Source organism: Melanotaenia boesemani, chromosome 10 (assembly GCF_017639745.1).
Source record: "Melanotaenia boesemani isolate fMelBoe1 chromosome 10, fMelBoe1.pri, whole genome shotgun sequence".
NCBI lineage: Eukaryota > Metazoa > Chordata > Actinopteri > Atheriniformes > Melanotaeniidae > Melanotaenia > Melanotaenia boesemani.
Genome location: NC_055691.1, coordinates 10,929,916 through 10,935,915, shown reverse-complemented (window position 1 = coordinate 10,935,915; position 6,000 = coordinate 10,929,916). Strand labels below are relative to the sequence as shown.

The 6,000-nt window shown below is 42.0% G+C and overlaps 1 long non-coding RNA gene across 1 annotated transcript; it reads left to right on the top strand.

Annotated features, from left to right (window-relative positions):
- The first annotated feature begins 3,163 nt into the window (after positions 1-3,163).
- LOC121647027 lies at positions 3,164-4,026 on the top strand. Its single transcript, XR_006011768.1, has 3 exons — positions 3,164-3,261; positions 3,616-3,808; positions 3,951-4,026. It is a non-coding gene; the product is annotated as an uncharacterized LOC121647027 (long non-coding RNA).
- Positions 4,027-6,000: the final 1,974 nt, after the last annotated feature.

Genomic DNA, 6,000 nt, shown 5'->3' with positions numbered 1-6,000 from the left:
TGTTCGGGTAGATTTTTCGCGCTGGTCAGAGGCTGTGCTATACGGGAGATTTTTTCTGAATATTTTTTCTTTTTGCAAGACTTGTTATTGTGAGTCTCCATGGCAACGAGACTTGTTTACCATCGGGATCAACTGATAAAACTCTCCAAACTCAAGATTATCAGTGAAACAACACTTCAAATCCCAACGGAGTTGAAAAGAAAGAGAAGAGGATGCAGGGCAGGAGCGAGGCAGAGAGAAAAACGGTGGCGATTCAAACCGTTTCTTCCAACGGTTGTTATGGGAAACGTGAGATCGCTAGTTAACAAAATTGATGAACTTCAGGTGCTAACCAGGTCTCTTAAAGAATACAGAGAGTGCAGTATTATGTGCTTCACCGAGACATGGCTGCATGAACACATCCCAGACTGTAATGCGTCTGTACACGGCTTCAGGACGGTCCGTGCAGACCGCAATAAACAACTCAGCGGGAAGCTGAAGGGAGGTGGAATTGCGGTGCTGGTAAATCAGCGCTGGTGTCATCCTGAACATGTCACTGTTAAAGAGAAGATCTGCAAAAGAGACATTGAACTGCTAGCTGTGAGTCTCCGCCCGTATTATTTACCCAGAGAGTTCACATGCGTTATTCTGGTAGCGGTATATATATTACCTGGTACCGCTCCAGACGCAGCCTGTGATGTCATTAACTCTGTAGTGGCCAGGCTTCAAACACAACATCCAAACGCATTTGTGGCGATCTCTGGAGATTTTAACAACATCTCCCTCTCTGCAACTCTACCAACTTTCCAACAGTTTGTCAGCTGCTCCACCAGAGAAAACAAAACGTTGGACTTATTTTATGCAAATATTAAAAATGCATACAGCTCCTTTGCCCTGCCACCTTTAGGAAGATCAGACCATAACCTAGTTCTTCTCTCCTCCTCCTACAAGCCCATCGTTCAGCAACAACCAGTCATTAGAAAGGCTATTAGAACCTGGTCTAATGAAGCTGAAGATGCTCTGAGAGGATGCTTCGAGGCTACAGACTGGAACGTCCTATGTGAACCTCATGGAGATGACATCAATGCCTTGACTGAGTGTGTGACAGATTATATTAACTTCTGTGTGGACAGCACTGTTCCAACAAGAACAGTGAGGTGCTTCCCCAATAACAAACCCTGGATCACCAGTGACCTGAAAAAGCTGCTGAACATCAAAAAGAAAGCTTTTAGGGATGGAGACAGGGAGTTATTGAAGTCCACACAAAAACAACTTAAAATGGAGGTGGTGGAGGAATACAAGTACCTTGGAGTTCAGCTGGACAACAGACTTGAGTGGAAAAGCAACACTGAGTACATTTACAAGAAAGGTCAGAGCAGACTCTACTTCTTAAGGAAGCTGAGATCTTTTAACGTCTGCACCAAAATGTTGCAAATGTTCTACAGGTCTGTTGTTGAAAGTGCAATCAGCTTTGCAGCAATCTGCTGGGGCAGCGGCATCAGAACCAGAGACTTGAAAAGAATTAACAAACTGATCAAGAAAGCTGGTTCTGTGCTTGGAGTAACTCTGGAGCCGCTGGAGTTGATCATCAAAAAAAGAATTCTGTACAAGCTGACGAAGATAATGGAAGATCCTTCACACCCTCTACACAACGCCGTGACGAAACAACAGAGTGTGTTCAGTGGGAGGCTTGTTCAAGTCCGATGCAAGACAGAGAGACACAGAAGATCCTTCCTTCCAGCAGCTATCAGGCTGAAGAACAAAGCCCTTAATTAATTAATGTGATTGTTTTACTACAATATTGAATTTCCCTTTGGTATTAATAAAGTATTTTTCATTCATTCATTCATTCATTTCATTTCATTTCATTTCATTCATCCAGAGTCAAGCCACCGAACAGGGAGGCGTTTTTAAATATGTGGGAACAGAGACGGACTCCTGCAGGTCTTTTAGTCGCCACGCAGACTCTGATTGGAAGAAAGCAGAAAAAGGCTCCACCTGCTGAGGAAATCTTCAATATTTCATCCTGCTACGGCTTCCTGTCCATCAAACACAAAAGCAAACTCTCTGCTTTCCTCAGTCAGGCCAGCAAAATGATGCTCAGCACAAACAGCTCTTTCTGAGCTGCAGCAGCTCTCTGTGATCAGGAAAACCTCCCAGATCACAGAGGACCATCACACCCTCTTCATCCCTCCTTCCAGCTGCTGCCATCAGGCCCACGCTAGAAAGCTCCTCTGGCCCGTAAGAACATCTACAAACAATCTTTCATTGGCTCTGCAGGACCCATCCTGAACTAGTCCAGCAGCCACCACCGCTCATCATTTCACCTTTTAAAGCCACTTTTACACCAGTTTGAACTGGTTTCTTCTTTAATCCTGTTAGTTTTCACTGTCAGTGTGTTTTATTGTATTTAATGAAGTCGCCTCCAAAACTTGTTCCTGAAGTCAGAATAGTAAAACCAGGACCAGCATCCGTCATACTGGACTTCTTCTTCTTTCATGGAGAAAACTGTTGTCCAGCACTTTCATTGATGAGGACACAGTCATTGATTCTGGATCAGTTTCACAGATGTGTAGCCGGCTGGCCCAGAAGCACCAGCAGGGCCTCGGTTCTGTCCAGTTCTGACCTGAACCTGAAGGCAGAGGACCGCCCAGATGCTTCCCTGTTCCCCAGAGAGGTGAGTCCCCGTCCATCCCTGTGGTCCAGACCTCCAGCTCCATCCACCTGCTCTGAATGATGAAGAGGAGCAGCTGCAGAAGGTCTGAGTTTGACTTCATCTCATTAAATCTGGATTTTTTAAATCTCACATTTCACAAGTTAAAGACTCAAAGCCTGAAAACATCAAGAAATTCTCTAATAAATGAAGTAAAAACTGTCTGAAGCAACTAATGGAAATAAATAAAGGAGCAGAAAGTTTATTCATGAAATTAAATCCTAAAAGATGGAAATAAAAATGAAAACATGATGAAAATATTTTAATGTGATCTTTATTATTTGGTGGACAGGATATGAGTCTGATATCAAGCTGAGTGTTTACGTCGTGTTATTTCCTTGTTGCGTCATCACTGTTCTTTGTTGAACGATCATCTTCTAATCCAAAGATAAAAGCTGGATATGCCCGATGTTCCATTCATAGCAACTAGCTGCTGCTCTCTGTGTGTTGTAATCCAGACCCACAGGGTGGATGTGGAACGCTGGAAACAGAAGACACAGAGGAGGAGAGGTGTACATGTTCCATCCATCACAAAGCCTTTTCTTTCTGAGGAGACCAAAGGGCCGAAGGTAAAGGTGACATGATGTTAATAATCAGCATGTGTTGGGATTAACGTGCTATGTGCTGATATAATCACAGACAAAAAGGGATTCTCAGTCTACCGCTGTCCACGTTTCTCCACACAGAAGAACATAAAGACGACTGAGAGCTTCACAAAGATTTCCACAGCACACCACATCTCACTTTATTGTTTAAGGTTGTAGTCTGTCAGCCTGGACAATAAAAGCTCATTTTCTTTCTACTGACTAGTTTTTATTCTGCTTTTAGAAACACAGAATTCCTGCACAGAAGCAACGTTATATTGTGAAGATCTTTTGATGCTTTTTAAAACTTTTCCTGCTGGAATATTTTTCTGTCTCCAGCTGTTGTGTTTATTCAGGACATGCCTTCCCTCACATCTCAGTCAACACACGTCCTGTCTGAGGAACATGGAAAACCAAGAAATGGCCACAGCAAGCCTTCCCCACAGTCTGACACATCACAGCTGATCTTACATGTATTTAGCTTTACATGGAAAAAAGAAGTTATTCCAGATGAAGATTTCTGCTCCATGTGGTAACTTCTGCTTTAACTATTTTATGTTGCTGACTACAGCTGTGGTTCAGAGATAGTTTAAGCCCTTTGGCATTCCCAGTGTTTCATATCAAGAATAGAGATTGTGGATTAAGCTCATTTCTTCCTTGTGTCTTTTGTCCAGAGTCCCAGAGACAGGATCCATGCTCACGTTGCAATATAGTTTATATTTGCTGGAATACAATTATTTAAAGATGTTCTTGGACCCTGATGATGGACGATGATATTATAAAACTATTGACGTATGTATACATACTGTATGTCTACAGTCACATGTTTTAGTCCAACTGTACTTCCTGCTTGTGCAGCTGCTGCTGCTGTATGTTGCTTTTAGATGGATTATGTGTTTCAATCCATCATATAATCAAGATTCATTCTATCTATTTTACTCGCATTTATCTTAAACTTTGTGCAGCTTATTTTTAATGATTATTTATTGATGGATTGATGAGTGAACAAGGTGCTGCTTGGCTTTTGCAGCTGACATCACTGTGGAGAAGGAAGGACACAGACGTTGTTGTTGCTGAGCTCCCTCCATGTAAGAGGGAACATTTCTGTGATCCGCCATAGCGAGCTGCGCTCACTGCGACCTCACCAGTGGCTAACAGGCCCAAACAAAGACACAGTGAGGTTCAACATCTGCAGATACCTCAGTTTAGTCCAGCGTCTTATTGCTGGAATGTTTCTCAAACAGCATTTAACCTGTGTTGTTTTCTAACTTGATCTCAATCCTCTGCTTTAGGTTATTGAGCCTCTTTCAGCTTTCTGCCAACCAGTCCAGCGTTGGAAAGAACATTTCCATCCTTCATCATTACACAGCAGGTGGAAAACTTTGTGGGAAACGCGCTGAGCTCAGTGGACACGGCCTCTCCAAGGTAAAGTTGCTTTTCATGCATTTTACCTCCACACACCTTGTACAGGAGGAAATATTTAGACAGTGAAACGGCTGACTTCCATGTACACACTTTCTGTTAGAGGACTTTGTCTTTTCTATGTTTCACTTGTAATTTTAGAGGATTTTAATTCTACATTTCTTTTGAATCTCTTTTTCTTCCTGTTCCAGATCAGCTGTGACGACTACCAGGCCATTCTGTCCTTTGTAAACACTGACAGAGCCACTGGAAGCTGCTGCTCACTGATACTTTCTGCAAACATCACTTTATATTAACTCTGTTTATATGATTTATAAAGTTGTTCTGAGTCTTATTATGTGCTTTATAAAAGCTTTTTTCAAGTATATATTTCCTGCCATAAGATGAGTGTTTTTGGTGGATCCAGCATCTGATTCATCTGAGGAGGCAGCAAAAAGAGTCGACACATTAGATATCACGTCTCAGTAAAAATGATGATTGATTTGGCTAAAAAGAGGTAAATATCCCAAAAATAAAAGCATTTAAACATGTTTGATTTCTATTTAAAACTTTGTGTTGGAGTAAAAATGGATGCAGCATCGTTGACACAAGTTTCCAAACCCAGACCAGTGAAGCACTTTGTTTGCTGGCTGGTTTTAGCTCTTTGTTCCTACACCTCCCAGTCACACCATCAGTACCTATATACCATATACTAAATGAGATATCCCAGAAAACAAGATAACCTAGATGATATTCCAGCTGCATACTAATAGGATGCAGTGGAGACTAATACAGCAGATATTTTAAAAGGGAAAAGTTGAAGATGAGGAGAAGCTGCTATGGCGAGGAGGAGTGGGGGAGGAGCAACCATCCAGCATCCAGTTCAACAAGATGACAGTAGCTGTGGGCTCATAGTCACCACGGTATATTTCTGTCTGCATGACTGTGTACAAAGTTCACTGTGTGCATGTGGGACTAACTGTCCACCTTTGATTTCAGTGTCTTTTTCTGAAAGAATCAAATATTACTAGATACATACGTCCCCAGAGAGCCAATAAAACGCCGTGTTCTTATTATGTTGAGCGCATGCTTCTAAAACAAACATCAGAACAGACGATACACCTGAATTAATGGTGTGACAGCACATGGCAGCGATGGTAAAAAAGAACATCAGGCAGTGAGGTCCTAATTCTACATTTATACTTCAGTTTTGGGGGGATTTATGTGAACGGTATTGAAGGCTGTCTGCTGGCTGAAAAAGCCCATGTAGTGTGTAATGTACATTAAACATGTTGTATTAATTACCTCTGGACAAATAGAAGG